Source organism: Dermacentor albipictus, unplaced genomic scaffold (assembly GCF_038994185.2).
Source record: "Dermacentor albipictus isolate Rhodes 1998 colony unplaced genomic scaffold, USDA_Dalb.pri_finalv2 scaffold_30, whole genome shotgun sequence".
NCBI lineage: Eukaryota > Metazoa > Arthropoda > Arachnida > Ixodida > Ixodidae > Dermacentor > Dermacentor albipictus.
The window spans coordinates 2,846,155-2,855,776 of record NW_027225584.1 but is presented as its reverse complement, the minus strand read 5'-3'; positions in this window follow the sequence as shown (position 1 = coordinate 2,855,776).

The following is a 9,622-nucleotide window of genomic DNA, read 5'->3' as shown; positions in this document are numbered from 1 at the left end:
AATTCCGGTGCGCTGGTCCGCCTGTCCAGCAATTTCCTACTGAAGGGAAACCTGCAAATAAAAACACCGCTCCGCAAGTAGAAAAATGCTCTACTGTGACGCTTCTCAAACGATTGTGATGCACCACAAGAGCTGCCTACTCGCGTGATAGGCTCAACAAGGAGATACATTCGTTTACTTACATGTCAAGGTATATGCCAGAGCACTTCGGGGCTTCGGTGGCACATAAGGCACGAGTGTGCCATAGCGTCCGATGTCGACGCGCGATCCCATGTCAAACCTAAACTGTACGAAACTATTACGCATCCAAAAAACAGATTCGAAACCGAAATTCGCGTCATTCTTCATTGCATGAATGCGTACATCGTGATTTACATAAGTCACGGACTTACCGATCGCTTTGTGTAAACTTAATATTAACGCACCACCTTCATAAAGCCATCAGGTATGCGTTTTAGATGACAAAGCATAAGGTGAACTGTACTTGTTCTCAGCTCTTTCAATAGTAATTGCGCTGGCCACATTGACCAGTAACAACAGGGCGGCGCCCTAGAGGTTCCCACTTTTCCGGCCCAGCTTTTCCTCCAGAGTTGTTCTACTAACTCTATGGTTTACGCCTTGTAGCGACGCATGTTACTCGAACATCGACGTAGGTGTTCTGTGCCTCGACTGGCCTTACTGCGGGGTAGCGTGGCGTTGTCGGCAGGCTGCAGGCGTCCGGTAGCCCATTGCGTCCAGGCAAGGGCGAGATGTTTGTAGTGCGAAATTTGCACTATTTATTGCATGGTTGGTGAATGAATAAATAAAAAATACATTGCGCGGCCGCTTAAATAGACCCGCTTAAATCGTAGGCGGGATTTCACTCACGTCAGCGTCACGTGACACGTACTGTGTCCCGTCGGTGCTTTGCGGCTGCTGCCTTTCTTATAGGCGACGTTGCACGTGCTTGCCTCAGCTGGCGGCAACCCGTGAGTCCTGTTTGGTTCCGGAAAGGGTTCCCCCTCTAGAGTCGCACAGTTTGCGGAAAGGGTTCTTCCCTTAGTCACGCACACACACTGAGGGGCCCGAAATCCCTGCAGGGCGCCCGCCAGACCGGCAACCTCTCGAGACAACCATAGCAAATTAGGGATCCATCCTCCGTTTCGATTAGGCAGGGTCTTTCGATCATCCCCTTTATTAATTACTTCTCTCCACCTTGCGGGTTTCCGCAGAACTATTATGGACGTAATTATATTTATTTAATCGTGTGTTTTTACTCATCGTAACAACGTGTCACTATTTCGCATTGTTGGCAACACCTCCAGGGCACCAAAGTGGCAACGGGTACACCAAAGCTAGAACCCAGACTGATCCGTGGGTTGGGGCTCGCGGAGTCCTGCGCGTGCCAGGGCTGTATAAGGGAATTTTTTATGCGAACACCCCCTGGCACGCTTCGGCCTCCGCGGTCCTAATCCACGGGCCGCCCTGCTTCCAGCTTTGATCCCACTGCTACCCCTTGGGTGCCCTGCAGATCCTGCGTCGCCTGCTTTATGATAACCTCCGGTGCTCTCCTGAGGCCTCCGTTTGCCGGTTAATGCACCTTCATGGAGCAGTGCGTGTAAAAAAATACGATCTATCGTCGCGACGAAAAAGCGACCCGCGACTTATACAACACTAGTCAGAACCTTGTCCCTTCAGGCACAGTGATCACCAAATGGGGCGACTGTGCCCACTGCCTCACCGCGCGGGCAGCCAGCGGTGCAGCGTAAACAAACTCGACCGCGCTCCGCGATGCTGGCATGTCTAGGGGACAAACGCATACAACACACGCTAAGAAACCTACTCCGTAGTTCCTAGGCAGAGTCATATATTTAAACACCAAAGCCCCCAATTTTCTATCTCGCCCCCGCTTTTACTCGCGCCTGCGCACAAACGGCTGGCGATGGTATGGTATGAAGAACTTTATTTGGTCCTGAAGGTCAACCATAGGTTGACGCGGGCCGCTCCCACGTTGGGACTGTCAGGCCGAGCTCTTCAGCCACATCGCGGGCCTTCTGGACTGCCCGTAATTGGTCAGAGAGTGATTCGCTGTGTAGCATTTGCCGCCACCATTCTTCTTCCTTGTCACAGTCTGTGAAGACCGCGGGGCACTGCCAAAGCATGTGGTCAAGAGTAATGATGCCATTGCACTTATTACAGTTGATTTGAGTTTCCCTCTCAGGATAGATCCTGTTAATAAAATATGGACTTGGGTATGTTCTAGTCTGTAGCAAACGTAATGTGACCGCTTGGGCTCTGCAAAGCTTACCGTGTGGCAATGGGTACTCCCTTCTGCTTAAATAATAATGCTTCGCGATTTCGTTATATGTTAATAATCGATCCCTGTGTTCGCCGGGTGAAGTGTAAGTTGCTCGGTCTTGAAGAGCACGGCTAGAAAGTCCTCGTGCTGCTTCATTTGCCACCTCATTGAGGTTTCTCCGAGCTCCGTCCACTACCCCCAGATGTGCAGGCTACTTGAAGAAATTGGCGTAGAAATTAACAACCACTCCAACGAAGGAGAATTATTAACACAATTGCAAGCGGGACTACGAGAAACAATAAAGACGACCCCGTTCCCTAGGAACATGCACCCGACACATAACCTCGAGAGACGAAAGGCAAGGGCGAAGGCACTCCTTCAAGACATAGATCAACATAAGCAGCAGGCGGTGTTCGTTGACGCTGCCTGGGTTAAAAATAAGGATGCGTATACCTCCGTTGTTGTAGACACTCAAGGTAACATAAGGGATGCCATCACCGTCTATACCAAGGACCCAACAGTAGCAGAACAAGTAGCAATCGCCTTAGCCATTCGGGCTAATCGGTGGACACATATTTACAGCGACTCTAGAACAGCCATACGCAACTTTACCAACGGATATGTGACACGGATAGCAACAAAATTACTAGAGAAGGTCAACAGTGATCCCACAAATCAATTTCTCGTGAGACGTCGGCGTGCGCCGCCGACGCCGCTGCCGATGTTTCTTGTCGGCGAGATCGGCCAGCCTTTTAAACAGGTTTAAAGAATCCAGCTTCGTTTGAGATTTTGTGTTGTCTTGTTTAATGCACGGTGGATGGATGGACGTTATGAGCGTCCCCTCTGGAAAGGGGTAGTGGGTTGCGCCACCAAGCTCTTGTTAATATACTGCCTAACGTCCTACCTAGTGTTAGGAATGGCCGTACGGGGTGGCAACGTGCCAGCTTTCAGCCAGCTGCGCGTGTTCCAAGCCCCCCAGACGACGCGCCTTCTGAGAACTACGGATGACCGGCGGCCACGTGGCGCGCGGTCAGCTCTGGAATGTGGTGCGCCGCCGCGCCACCCGGGACGGCGCACAGTTCTGCAAAGCCCTCTGACGTCAACACCGAGAGCTGTGCGGCACTGAGAGCTGTGTGTGTGTGTAACACGAAGATTTCCGTCCACGGGGCCCTCGAACGTGTTAGCCTTTGTGTGTGTAGGCTCGAACGTGTTAGCCTTTGTGTGTGTGGGCTGTACTGCGGGGCGGCGGCAAGTTTACAATGAATGGACGAACGTTTCCGACCACTCGCACTCCGTGCACGCCGAGCGATGACGTCGAACTATGACGTCAAGCGGAGAGCTTATAAGCAGCGTTCGCCGACTGCTAGAGCGTGCTCGTGTCGTGCTCGTCGAAAGGAGCTGAGTGCTCGTTGTTATGCTGAAAATGTAGTAGTGAGCTGTGTGCTCGAATGCTGTTTGCTGAATGTTAATCTTGCGGGCTCCATATGGGAGTCGCGCTAGACTGCCGATGTGTGTCTTGTCTTAAAATATGTTAATCCTGTAAATAAATCCTGTTAACCGAGTTCCTCATCTACGACCTTCGACTCCTTCAAATGGTGGCAGCGGCGAGGTAGTCCGACGAGTCCTACATCTGCTTGACAGCCGTAGGATCGTCCGACAACCCTGACACTAGGTAAAAAAGAAAAGAAAAAAAGCACTATGAACCCCCACCACAAACTTTTCTGACCAACTATCACAAACTTTGCTTTTCTACGTCTCCGTCTTTTGCTGTTTCCCTACTTTTCTTCCACCAATCTTCCAATCACCTCTTACTAATCTCTACTGCGGACTGTTAACTTTTCCACGGTTGGATGGATGGATGGATGTTGTAAGCGTCCCCTTTGGAACGGGGCGGTGGGTTGCCCCACCCAGCTCTTGCTATTATACTGCGTAATGTCCTGCCCAGGGTAAAAAAGCAAAAAAGAGGAAAAAAATGCTGTGAATCCCCACAACCACATTTTCTGACCAACTATTGCAAACTTTGCTTTTGTACGTCTCCAGTTTTTGTCGTTTCCCTACTTTTCTTCCACCAATCTTCCAATAACCTCTTACTAATATCTATTGCGGACTGTTTACTTTTCCACGGTGCATGAATGGATGGATGTTATGAGCGTCTCTTTTGGAACGGGGCATGGGGTTGCGCCGCCAAGCTATTGCTAGTATACTACCTAATGTCCTAGCTAGGTTAAACAATAAAAACGAAAAAAAAAACCCACTATGAACTACCACACCCAAATTTTCTGATCCCCTAGACGAACTGTGCTTTTGTACGTCTCCGCCTTTTGTCGTTTCCCTACTTTTCTTCCACCAATACTCCAATCGCCTCTTACTAATACCTATTGCGCACATGTTTACTTTACCACTGCTCCCGCTAAACCCAAGGACTTTAAGAAGACCAGTGGTGTCTAAATCGACCGCTGGGTAGACGTCTTCACAATCTAATATAACATGCTCCATAGTGTCCCCAGCTTTACCGCAGCAAGCAACCGCTTCTTCTTCCTTCTTATATCTCGCTTTATAGGTGCGTGTTCTAAGGCATCCCGATCTCGCTTCGAAAAGTAATGAGCTTCCCCTTGATTTATCATAAATGGTTTCTTTCCTGATTTCGTTTTTTCCTCTTAAGTAGTTACTCATGGCAAGTTTCTTTTCCATTGCCGCCACCCATGAGATTATTTCAGCCACTCTGACTCTCCGCTTGACCTTCCTTGTTGCTGTGTTGCGCACCCTACAGGCCGCATACTTGCTGGTAAGCTTCCTAGTTCTTTTCCTCCACTGTGAATCAATGTTTTTCCTGTACAGATACCTGAACACTCTCCCAGCCCATTGACTTTCTTCCATATTCCTCAGCCGTTCTTCATACCCAATTTTACTGCGAACCTAGTCCAGCCCATATCACCCTGCACAACTTCATTTGTAGTCTTCCCGTGAGCGCCCACTGCGAGGCGACCCACTGACCTTTGGTTCCCGTCGAGTCCTGATTGTACCCCTGATTTAAAGCGAACAACCGCATTTCCAAAAGTAAGTCCTGGAACCATTACACCTTTCCACATACATCGGAGGACCTCGTACCTATTGTATCCCCAAAGCGCTCTGTGCTTCATTATGCCTGCCTTTCTCTTCCCCTTCATTGTTAATGTTTTTTCACGATAGCAAGGGTTGCAAGATAGTGAGCGCCATCTGGCGCAACACAGGCAAAGCTGCGGCCCTCTGCGTGCGAGAGTATATGCGGTGAGAAAGCAAGTTTCATTTCTCGGCTTCTGTCAGGCCACTGCCGCGGCTACCGCGTCTGTTCACTACAGCAAAATAGTTGAAGACGCCGTCACCGCGTTCCAGTTTTCGCACATGTCACGGACCTCCGACTTCTGGAAGCGTACAATTCAAACTGCTCGCGTGTTGCAATATCTGCTTTCTATAAATGCCACTATTCGCCAGGCTCATCGAGGCTCGGCACTCTAAGAAGATTACGTTAAAAATATCGTATATTCGGAGGCTGCTGACGCCAGCACGGGACTGGTGCGAGCGACATGCACCCTTTGAACAAAGAGCGGAGTTCACGTCGTCCAAACACACTGCCGATGTGTCGGCGCCTGTCCACACTTGGTTTCGCAGACTGGTGGCACGCAGCGACCACCGTGCAACGCGGCTCAAGTACAGGGAGAACCAACTCTGTGTTCATTTAACCGCGACATATCCGGATGCTAACATTCCCACCAAAATAAACGTTTTATGACTCGCGACGTTTTCATTGCAAGCTCCGTCCGCTGCTGCTTCGACAACCGGGAGCTAAGCGTACCGGCTCGAACGATCGGCGGCTGCCGGCAAAGTCAGCTAGCCGAGCGGGATGCTCCGCTTAGGAGAGTTTACCATCCTATTATAATATTGTCACGCGTCCCCAAAAAGGACTGGTGACGTCAATTATGTTACTAGCAAATGAGTCGAAACGTTTGATGCGGAAAGCGTACAGTGTTTTAATTTCATTAGCAAAATCCCGTGATGTAACCAATTGTAACCCAATTAACCACTGTAATTCACAGTCTAGCTAGCACTATCGACAAATCACGGCAAACTGACATCATATTTTTTTTTACTTCAGGAAAGCATTTGATCTTGTATCGCACGCAAAGCTAATAGAAAAACTTGAACATGTCAACATTCCTTCACATCTCGTAAATTGGATTCGTGCTTATCTTTCTAACCGTACGCAATTCGTAGTAGTTGATAGTTGTTCTTCCAGCGTCCTTCCTGTCACTTCTCGTGTTCCCCAGGGAAGTGTTCCTGGGCCATTATTATTTAACGTATATATTGATGACATTCTAGACACTTATACTCAACCCGTACAAATAAAACTATTTGCTGATGACTGTCTCCTCTTTAATGAGATCACCTGCCAACAAGATCAAGTTTTTCTAAACTCTATCCTTCAAGACATACTAGCGTGGTGTTCTCGCTGGGATAGCCAGCTTAACATTGATAAAACAGTATTTAAGAAGATCACTAGAAAAATTAATAAATTTTCGTGTACTTTTAAGAAGCTTTGCTACCTCAGGCATAAATTAAAACACACTCCTTCCGAAACCCATCTTATCGCCTACACCTCTCTTGTCCGTCCTAAACTCGAGTATGCAGCTATTGCATGGGATCCCTACACTAAAACTAACATCGATGCGCTAGAAATGATACAACGTAAAGCAGTAAGGTTTATCTTCTCTAAATATCGCTCAAGTGATTCCCCAACTCAGTTAATGGCTGAACACAATACTCAGTCTTTGCAACTAAGAAGAAAAATTCACAGGCTTAAATTTCTCTTCTTACTGAGTAACGATAAACTATCTCTTTCTCCCGAACCTTACATAACACCCCTTCCTGCCCGCCGAACAAGACATCGCCACGCTGCCTCATTAACGCCTTATAATGGTAGAACCAATGTCTTTATGTCTTCCTTTTTCCCTCGAACAGTAACGGAATGGAACAGCCTACAATATAACAAACTTCTCAGCACTGACTCAATAACGTGTATTACTATATAATATTAGTGCTTGTTGTTACAAAATCTGATTTCAGCTTGTATCGTTGTGCAATATTTATTGATTTACGCGTCGTAATAATTTTGAATTAATGCACTCCTCTTTTTTTCTATTACATTTCCAGTGCTTTGAAATTGTGCTTGTGAAAGAGTGTTTCAATTTGTATCTGCCACTCTTCATGCATTATTTAGGTGCTTTACTCATTATGCATTTGTACTTTCTATTGCATTTTTTCCGGAGCTTTTTTTTTACTCCTTCGTCTATCTATTGTGTTTCCTTTTTTTGTATGTACCTTTCCCCTCCTGCCTGGGCCTTCTAAGGCCTGCAGTATTCTTAATAAATAAATAAATAAATAAATCTTCTGTATCGAAAGCTTTCTTTAGATCAAGGAAAACTACAGCGGCAAGCAGGTTATTCGGAAATGCCGTGGTAATTTTTTCTGCTAAAGTTAGCACAGCTGTTGCAGTGGAGTTATGTAACCCGAATCCAGGTTGGTCCGGGCAAATTGCATGGTGTTCTTCAAGGAAGTAGCGTACACGTTTTGCAATAGCTTTCAGATGGACGGTACGTTGGACACGTTAGTATTCAATACTGAAACTTGACTGGAAACGGCACGAACTGCGCAAGAGAGAAGAGCGGACAAGCGCAGATAACTGCTGCCTCACATGCCAGGAAGTGGTCCTTGCACTGCACACGAAAAAGAGCATGTAGGTATGTCGATGATTTCCTTATACTGGTGGACGCAAATAGGTCTGTTACAGCGCGGGCCGATATGCTTAAGCTTTTTCACAGCGTTTGTCGGTGTATCTTCCTTGCTTAGTTCGTGCCGTTTCGCGCTGTCGATAGTCTCGGTTTCCAATGTTTTATTTCAAAAATAATATTGATAATATACAAAACAGATATAGGTCCATAAACTTGAAGGATCAGAGCGATTGCCGTCTTTATATACCGGTGCGACTTCGGCTTCAATTTAAACAAGAGGGATACCTTGACGTACGCAACGAATGGCAAAATGGTAAGACGGGGCTCAGGACACCAATATCATCTTTCACTAACCTCGCTGCTTTACTGGTGCTCATATTAGCAACATATTGAATTTCCCCTTATGTTGTGAACAGCAAATAACGTATTCAATAAAGAGTGTGAAAAGTATTGGTTTCTATTAGAAGAGAAGTGCGCTGCTAATACTGACCCGATTTAAGCAAAATAATAATTAATTTATCCACAGTACGTTCTCAAGGTAGATATCCAAACAATTAGTTTACGATCTCCCAAGTTTTTTTACACTTACCTTGAGCTTGTTCAGTAAGAGAGGAACAGTATTCCCCACTTCGTGCTGTCATGAAATATACGGGTTTATTAAAATTTTAAACAGGCCTGAATAGTTATCGTTAGGTTTATGTAGCCCTCCATTTGCCGAAGCAGAAATATCTTTTGCTTCAGCAATGCAAGCATCTCATTCATCATCCAGGGACTCAAAAGAGTCTTCTATGAGCGTACAGTTGCGTTTCAACAGCTATCGTTGACGACACAGAAAAGAACTATTACATTCTGATATTCGATATTGACATCATTATCGTATACATTATTAAAGTCAGTGCCGAGAATGTCATTCTGCAGTAAGTTATAATCCCCTTTGCTGACCATTTTCAAACACGTAGCACTCTTTTTCCTTACGTCATTAACGGAAACGAAAACAGGAAGGTGATCCGATATCGCTGCATCGTAAATGCCAGCATACCTTTTTGATTCAGTGCTACTCAACATAGGTCAATTGTTGCCGACGCATTAGTTTTTCAGGTTGGTCAATGTTGATCGTGTGGCGAAAGTTGAATGAATTAGGTAGTTCTGGTATAATTATTATGACTAATGTGCGTCAACGTTCACGTCTCCAAGAATCACCACCGCGTTGTTGCACTTCTTGGACAGATGGAAGAATATTTGTTCCATCTTATCGAAAAAAGAAGCAGCATTAGAATTTTGCTCGCGATAAACGACGCCGATTATACCGCTACAGTGCGATCGAAGAAATAGGGCTTCTGTATCTGGGGAACTGCAATTCAGCGATAATTCAGTGAATCCATAGCCACGCCGCCACAACGTGAACAGGGGATGCGCAGATGCGACAGAGTTACATAACCAGGAATGGCCACCTTCTCTCCTTTTCTTTTTTAACCAAGTTTCCGTGGTTGTTACCAACACCCCTCGAATCTGTGCCCACGCTTTTATAAAAGTGTTAGGAGCAAGTTCAATTTTTTTTATGCTGCGAATGCTGCAGTAA